General features: G+C 35.3%; 1 pseudogene; it reads right to left on the bottom strand.

Annotated features, from left to right (window-relative positions):
- Nucleotides 1-490: 490 nt before the first annotated feature.
- On the bottom strand, nucleotides 491-3,686 carry LOC123562266 (sulfate transporter-like; annotated as a pseudogene).
- Between the last annotated feature and the right edge of the window lie 5,740 nt (nucleotides 3,687-9,426).

The raw sequence follows: 9,426 nt of genomic DNA, 5'->3' as shown, positions 1-9,426 counted from the left end.
AGCCATCTAGCTGCCTCACAGAATGTAAGTGGTTCTATCCAGGTACTAGCCCGTAATGAAATCATTCCCGGAGGGCCTATAATTGTGTCGGTGTGACGTTACGCACACCCATGTTCCCACATGGGCATGAACTCGGTGCAAATTGTGCTTTGGGAATAATTAGCTTAGCAAATTAGGTAACTTAGAAAATCTCTTAGGAGTTAGCAGTGAATTTCATTCTCTTCATTTTCGACCGCACATGCCTATTCAACTTCGAACTTTTCGGAAGTTTAGGCATTGGAAAAATACTTTTCATTTAGTCCAAAAATTTTGATGTGGGAGACGTCGGGTGTCCTCATTAAACGTCAGATTTAAAAATCGGTCAGTCCATCAAACTCAAATTGATTAGACTACTATAACCTTTTTTTAATGCAGTACCTCACTTTTACTTACCAATTTAGAATTTATGATAATAATACATGCATAATAAACACGAGGTGTAGGAAAATACTATTGTAGAAGCATCTGTAATTTAATTGGAAGATGTCAAAGTTCAAGTATATATCAAAGTTAAAGGGAAAACAAAAACTAATACTAGTACGTCTAAAATTAAAGTGCCAAATCGGTATAAAATTTAAAATTAAACGTATTGGCGTACCATTTTTAAACACGTTAACCGGGGAAAACGGCAAAATATCCGCTTGTGTGGTGTATCAGTGTTATAACAAACTGTTTATAGAACAGGTTAAAATATTTGCAAGGTCACAGACTACGAGATGTTGGAAATTCTCGTTGATGTGTACTCATACACAATTTCCCGCTTTCACAAGCTTCATTTTATAGAGTTAGATGTAGTAACAAGTTAGTGCGTGTATTAAATAAAGCTAACGTTGACGTGTATTAATTCACAATCTCGCACTTATTGGATGTACACATCCCGCTACATTTTATATAGAGTAAAATGTATCTTTAGTCTTAAGCGCTTGAATAATTGAGTCTATCAAAATATAAACGATTGGTATAGTTCACAAGTCAGTGAGAAAGAATACTAAATACGATAAAAAGTGCTTACACGTTGGAACGGTAAAACTTACTACATGCTCTGACTTCTCGAGCTTCAAAAACAATCTTATCTAGTTTGTATAGGTAAATAGTTTTAAATGTCAATGTCCTATTCTGTCTAATAATTATTTCTAACTCAGCTAAAATATTCAAGTATTTTGGCATTGAAACTGAAACGTTATAGGTCTGATGATGAGTCTATATCTGTGAACTTAAAACCGAAACAGCGTCAAACACATCAACGAAAACGTTACTCTTCGGGAAGGTCTTGAAAAATTCGCCTGCTTCCAAAGTTACACAAACATTATCAGTGATAGCAACAAAATAGACATCTACTTGTACTGTTTTGTATTCTTTGATAACTTGTTGTAGAGCTGCTATTCCTGCCATGTCGATGTAAATCACCACTGAGCAGTCAAGCACTAGCGACTTCAGCTTTACGTCCAAACTAGCTGAGGTAGGTTTTCCAATATCCTCGATGGAAATATTGTTCTTTATAACAACTATCTCTTCATCAACAATCTTAGCCATAGTTTCCAAATTCTGCATCTTCTTTAAATACTTTTTGGGATTCACAATTTTCTTAAAAATCTGAAACTTCATTCTCTCCGCAGTCGCAAAATATAGATTTGTTGGAATTTTGAAGATCTTCACACCGTTTGTTTCTCTCATATTTTTGCCGTCTGTATATCTGACCGCAATATCTTCAGCTTGAGAAAGTCCAATCAAATGTCCAGTAGACAGCTGATCATTAACTACAGTCAGAAATATTGAAATTCCCACCCCAGCTATGATGCCGTAATTCAGGTCTACGAGGATACTTACAGAGTTTGTCACGACCCAAATGATAAAGTCATACTTGTTAACTTTCCAAATCTTTGGTAAGTTTCTATACTGTAGCAGCAGCTCTTTCATGGAAACAATAATCACTGCAGCAAGAACACTGAGTGGCAGCGAAACGAATAGCTGACCAATAACCAGAATAACCAACAGGAAAAAAACAGAAGTAGCGATGGCATTTAGCGTGGTCCTCGCACCAAGTGAACTCAATATCATTGTCCTAGGTGGCGCTGTTGCGGAAGGAAAACAATGGAAAAATCCCGATACAAAATTGGAAGCACCATACGCGATCAACTCTTGGTTATCATCAATTGGCAACCCGTGTTTGTTCGAACAGAGTTTCGCAAGTGAAATGCTCATAGCAAAGGACAATATCGCCATAACAAAAGCGTCGCTCACAAAATTACTGACATTATTGAAGTTTGGTAATGCCGGCATGGTGAACCCGCTCGGTATGTCTCCCACTATCTTTACATCAAAAACGTCCTCGAATTTCGCAAAATGTGATATTATTGTTCCAATAACTACCACGATAAAATCAATTGGAATTGGCATTCTCAGTTTCTTAGCGTAACGTTCATTGATACATATCTTCACAAGAAGAAGTACAATGATACAGATCACTGCAATGATAATTTCCGCAAATCTGGTTTGTGTGATTTTACTGAACAAGTCTATGTACATGAGCACCAGTTTGCCCGCTCCAGCAAATGTTTCCACTTTAATTCCGAATATTTTGGGAACTTGGCTGGATGCGATGTGGAAGGCAGCTGCCGTAGTAAATCCACCAACAAAAGACACGGAAAGATAGCTAGTTATTATACCAAGTTTCAAGAGCCCCATTGCCATGAGAAATATACCAGTACACAACATGCCATAGAAGTACCGATTTTAACGTCCATGATTTCATCTTCCGTGGGCTGAGATGCATTTGTATTGGACAATGACGCTATAAAAGAATCGGCTTCTCTCTGAACCACTTCTTGTGTAAGCAAAGACATAACAGCGTTCGTTCCAAATGATATATACGGCGAAGTTCCAAACATTAGGTAAATGAGCACGGGGAAGAATGTGGAGTAGAGTCCATGGATAGGTCGTAGGGAGGCAAGAATACCAAACCCCATAGCCTGTGGAATATGCATGAAACTGACTGTGAATCCGGAACAGTGACATCACCAAGAACAATCATTCACTTAAGTCTGTATGTACAGTATAAAATTACTCAACTAATTGGAAACTTTGTACGATCAAGAATTCTTTCAAATTCTCTTTTGAATATCGCAATTGATTTCTTTATGTTGTCAAATACACCTTGTTTGCTCCATGTTGTATTACACAAATGTCTTAAGTTATATAACGCTCGTCAAAAATATTGTTATTTTGGTTTGTCCAACAATCCATACAACCTGCAAACTAACCGTCTGACAAAAGATTTACAAGAGAAAAGTGAATCAATAAGCAGTCAGAAGTGAACTAAAATCTTGATGCTGTTTATCAAATTAATATCAATTACTTTTATTTCATGTCAATCTACCGACAAGCCACTGTACAACAGACATTCTTGGTATAGAAATTGGAACAACATAATGGCGCATAAAAGTCGCTTTCAAATGATCTTTCTTTATATAAAACACAATTACTTGCGACTTTATTTAAGCAAACATGAATGAAATAGATACTATACGTTTGACACACGAATAAGCAGAATGATTTGCTTTGGCATGCATTGTACTTGTTGCAAATTCGTCCGAGTGATTAATCGTTCGGTCCTTCAACACCAATGATCTGTAAATTGTTTGTCTCATCGTGATTGATATATATTTATTGAGTCGTCATTTACCAAAGCTGACATATACTTTAATTTCAGTGTTAACTTGACTTAATAACGTTAATAAAACTGAACATTTTCCTCTACTGCGCATTTTCTATTATGTAATGGTTATTTCGTCCAAATTGTTAAGTTTAGTCGTTGTTTGGTTTGTTTCAAAGTATGTTATCATAGCTGCCACCCTTCATATTGTATTGAAAACGAAATAGGAGTAAAGCCAAAGTTATTGTCATTAGAATTGAGTAAATATTTTCAATAGAGTCATAAAATAATTCTTTTGCTATAAAATGCACTGGCGTGCAAAGAACATTATTTTTACTGTGCAAGAAAAACAGCCAGTTTGAAAAACATGCACTAAACCAATTACAAGAAAACCATTTGCAGTTTGCAAGAACACGCACTTAACCTAATGCAAAAAAAAAAATGCACTTGAGCTTGCAAGAACTCGCACTAAACCTATTGCAAGAAAATTCACTGAGTTTGTAAAAGCATGCACAAAACCTAATGCAAGAAAGTCAACTATATTTTGCAAAATCTATACTGAAACTATTGTAAGAAAATGAAGTGCAGTTTGCAAGAAAATGCACTGGAGTTTGAAGGAACATATATTAACCTATTGCACGAACATGTACTAAACTTGTAACAAGAAAATGCTCTGGAGTTTGAAAGAATATTACTAAACCTGGAGTCTGTAAAGATATGCACTAAACATATCGCAAGAACATGCAGTTGAATTTGCAAGAGCATACATTAACCCTATTGCACGAAAATGCACTGGAGCTGCAAGAACATGCATTAAACCTATTGCAAAAAATAACGTTCAGCTTGCGGGAACCTTTGCAAGAAAAACAACTTGAGTTTGCAAGCAAATATAGGTAAATGCAACGATTTATATGCTAGAAAATCCAAGGTATCATAAATGAAATTTTATGCAGGAAAACTTTCCGAGCAATATAATGTAATATACATTATAAAGGAGGAAAATGAGTCAGAATCCTTTCTGTTGATTTAAACAACAAATCTATAATCATTCATCTAGTGAACGATATTGTTGATATGAAATTTGAGATATCAGGTATAAGAGAATTTTACAACACAACGTACTTTATTGAAACCTTTTTCATTTAGAATGATTAAATAAAATCCTTAAATTAAAAATTCTTTTTAATGACACTTAATTTCTTAAAACTTGTTTTTCTTTTAATTTGAAAATAAATCTATAAAGATTTTAATCGTTTGACATCTTATATCCACCTTGTCGTATCCAACATGTTATACACAAATGCAATAAAGAATATATATAAAGCTACGCAAAGAAACTATTTATATTTGTTAGGTAAAACAAGTCCCTTTAAAACCTTAAGATATCTGTCTGTTACTAGCAAAAACGTAAAAAAGAAGAAAATGTCTGAATCAAACATATAAATTTTCGACGTTCAGATTCTTTATAAATCGCTCTGAAAATGTCTGGTGGTTTATCCAAACAAATATAAATTAGTTTCACCCCTTTGGATTCTTACTGTATGACAAAGCCACCAAAGAACACTACTGGTGATCAGGACATATTGCTATAATACATAATTGAGCTTATACCTTCTCCAAATATTCCTTCGTTGATATAAAATACAATTATATGACTACGTCAGTAAATCACCAAAAAAAAGCATACTGAAATTTGACACTCCGATACTGAAGTTGGACTTTGTCTTATCAACGCATGAACTTGTAACTTTTCAAAATATCAATTCATTGATATTAAACAAAATCGTACGGCTACGGCTGTAAAACATCACAAAAATGCATACTGAAATTTGACATTTGGACTCATCTTATCAGTGCATGACTATGTCATGACAGTTTATTGAAACAAGACTACAAAGTCAGTCTACAAAGTCTTTGGAGATGAATAGCTATTCACTAGTTTTCAGTGTGTACTTTGTGACATTTTACAAACGGGTTCCGATAAATAAAATAACATTACACCTTTGCGCAGTTTTCTATTATGCATAATTATTTTGTCCTAAATTTCAGTAAAACAGCAAGTAGTGGGTTAGTTGTTTCGTTTAGTAGTTTCAATAATGGGCATGCATATGGGCTTTAAATATTTCGAAATAGGAATAAAAGGCAAAATATAAAAACTACAAGTAAAAGATGAGGGTTCAGCGAATCAAATTAAATAGTAAGAAATGCATCACCAAAAACTTCTAATTTTTATAATTAATTGGCGGAAAAATGCGTTTTTATTTATATATAACCTGCATCTGAAATATCCAAAGACTGGGATTCGTGTGAAAATTTTTCATTATCTTATTTGATTGTTTTTTCTTTCGAAATACTAAGTCATCTGATACATTATTATATGATGCGGGAGACATAGGAAAGACCACCGAAGATGATTCTGTACTAGACGCTCAGCAAGATGACGTGATTTTACGTTTGTAAGAAGGCATAGAATTCATGATAAAAACAGATACAAAAGATAAACATTTGTATTCACATTATTCATTTGTACATAAAGGTTTAACCGTAATATCACTTACTACTCTATTTCAGCTAAATATTACCCAATGACTTTGCTGCACAAAAGTACTCATTTGTTTGAATATATAGGGTTGCCAAAAGGTAGTCTCAATTCTCATTTTGCAAATTCAAAATCAAAACATTCAAGATAAAAGAATAGGCTACTTTTGAAAAAGTGCATGCCCCCATCCAGCTTCATTTGAATGGAAGTGGATACTGATATGTAATATACGAGTAAATGATTCGTCAAGTTTTTGTATTACCTATATTGTATGGACCAAACAGGGAAAATCAGTTGCACTTTGACCTCCATGTATAACCTTGACCTTTGAGGAGTCTCATTATGGGAAAGAGTAGTGCCAAAAAAATTAAAACCCATTGATGAATGGCAGAGTTATTGACCGGACAGGAAAATAAACCTATCGATCTTTGACCTCCAAGTGTGACCTTGATCTTCGAGCTGGGGATCTATGTGTTGTGCATGACGAGCTGTCTCATTATGGAAAACGTTTATGCTAAAAAATATTATTTTTTGTTAATGCATCGTCACTGATAAAATGTTGGTTATACGACATTGTAACGTCTTCTTTACCACGTTGTGACTTATTCAACATCACAGAATGAAAATAAACCTATTGTATGATTGACTACTTTCTATAAATACTCAATACTGTGTTGATTTAATAACTGGGGATTCACATATTGCATATGTATTACAAGTTAAGGTGGGGAGAAACCTTAATAGAAATTAAACATATTTTTTCCTGCCGACTACCACCGTTGGCTTTACTTCCTCGATTTTGATTTTTATTCACCATACCTATAAACTTTATTTCGACATCTAGTAAAATATCTTTTGAAATAATATCTTATTGAAAACTACCTAAAACGCCGAACATCTCCAATTGCTGGCTCCAAGCTTTTTCCTTCAATAAGAAAGAGCAAGCAAGCAACCTAAAACAAAATGGTGCTTCGTTTATGTAAAGTGACCAATCGAAAGCTGGCTGAGAAAAAACATATTGCCCCCAGGAGGCCGCGGCCATCTTTAATGAACAAAAAGAGCTCAACGACACGCAAAGGACCGATCAATTACAAGTAGAATATTGCATCAATCGCTTCTCCCTAATTACATAAATGAGCTTAACAGTAACTGGGTTACTGAGTTGGTTGAGCACTTAGAGGTTTTCGTAATTGAAACGAATGCCATTAGGATGTCACACTGGATATCAGCAGACCTAAAAAATGGTGCTTCTTTATGTAAAGTGACCATCGAAAGCTGCGAGAAAACATTTGCCAGACCCCTCTTATGACAATAGACTCAACGACCGCGGACCGATCAATTACTAAGTAGAATATTGCTCAATCGCTCTCCTAATTCTTGAGCTTACATAACTGTTCTGAGTTGGTAGCATAGAGGTTTCTATGCGAATGCCATTAGGATGTCAATGGTATGACACAGCCAGGGATCGATCCCACTCGATTGCGCACTCGAAGCAGACGCTCTACCTCTGAGTTATCGAGGCGGAACTATAAACGTTCATAGACATGTTTTCAATGGCATATCACTTTGAGCTCCATCCCTGCCTTCTCATAACAAGAGCTTAGCAAGCCACGTTTTAGCTTTTATACTGATATGGATATGGACTACGAACGCACATCCGGCGAATTACTACCATCATACCAATATAGATTTCTTATTTTCTTCACCTGCCCCAAATTCTGCCTGCATAAATTTAGGTTATGTCTGAAACCAGGTCATTTGTAATTAAAAACTTGTAAGTGAATTTTTAAAAAGGTTTGTTTTCGCTCCACATGCTACATATATGAAACCTTTTCAAAATATTGGTTTATTAAATTTAGTCTTGATACAGAAGTGGGTCATTTTGGTTTACAAGCTATGTAACTATGTCAAATCACAAAAAGACATTATAAACACCTTAGAGGAAAAAAGCATACCTTATTTACATGAAATCTGATCAGAAAGTTGTTTATAAATCAAGGTTTAGTTTTAAAAAGTGGAACTTTCAGGGTTCTAAAACTAGGGCACAAGGTCTAAACCGCGAAAAATCTTTTGAACACATTAATCGATATGAAAACGGCTTTGGTCACCAGATGTAGGTTACAAGGTAATATAATAGATAAATCGTAAACTGACTATCACGCTACAGGTCACATTTATCAGCTTTGCCTTAAAGCCCTGAAGAAATGTGAATAAGTTACATAAGATAAACCTTCAGAGTTAAAAAAAAATGTCACTCAAAAGAGGAGGTGGAAAGGGAGGTGGTGGCAAGATAAAACCAAAAATTTGTCAAAATGAACTTTGAAGAAAGAAGCAAGGTTTTAACTCTGGAAATTTTCCGAAGAAGGAAGATGCCGTTTCCCGATTGGTTAAACGGTATCACGTGATAAAAAGGAAATACCTGATTGGCTTTTAGCGTAGTACATACATTAACATAATTCAGAATGGGACCTGCACGCCCAAATGTACAACAATGACATAAATAATTTTATCTAACTATAAAATACATTTATGTGCATCTGTTCACCAAGAAGCACTGGCCCTGAGGACTATGTATGGGAAAATATAAAAGTGAACTAAGCGTCGTCACTGTTTGAATATTCTGAAATTGACGTATTTTCAGATACTATCGACGATACATCGTTGTTTGTTTCAGGCTCAACATGCTGGTGTTCCGTCTGGTCCTGTAATGGAGTAGCTGTGAAGCTATCCAGGCTTCCGAGAGAAGACTCTCCTTGTATAGTACTTGCATGCACTTGTTTGCTTCCTTGAGCTTTCTGTGTCCGGGTTTTGCTCTTATGTATGTTTTGTTTATTATTACTGGCGTTCCGCGTTTCTCGAATAATTTGCCCTGAGCAAGACTCCAGACTGTCACTGTTTTGTCTGTGTGAGTTTTGTTTGGATTTAGTTTTAGCGCGTTTGCCGGACTGATGCTGTGTCGAGGAAGGCTGAGAACTTTCACTTTGTTTTGAACAACCGCCCTCACAACAAGGAAGACTACACGTGCTCGTGGTAGCAGAGCGCTTTTGGCGTTTCATCTGTAATAATATTATAATAATATTAGAACATTGGAAATCTTAATATTACTGTTTCATGTTTATATCCAATCTCAGAAAAAGATCTGGAACCTCAGAACATAGTCTGGAACCTCAGAACACAGTCTGGAACCTCAGAACAC

The sequence above is a fragment of the Mercenaria mercenaria genome, chromosome 2 (genome assembly GCF_021730395.1).
Source record: "Mercenaria mercenaria strain notata chromosome 2, MADL_Memer_1, whole genome shotgun sequence".
In the NCBI taxonomy this organism is placed as follows: Eukaryota; Metazoa; Mollusca; class Bivalvia; order Venerida; family Veneridae; genus Mercenaria; species Mercenaria mercenaria.
Note: the sequence above shows the minus strand (reverse complement) of the source record. Positions and strands in the feature narration are given on the sequence as shown.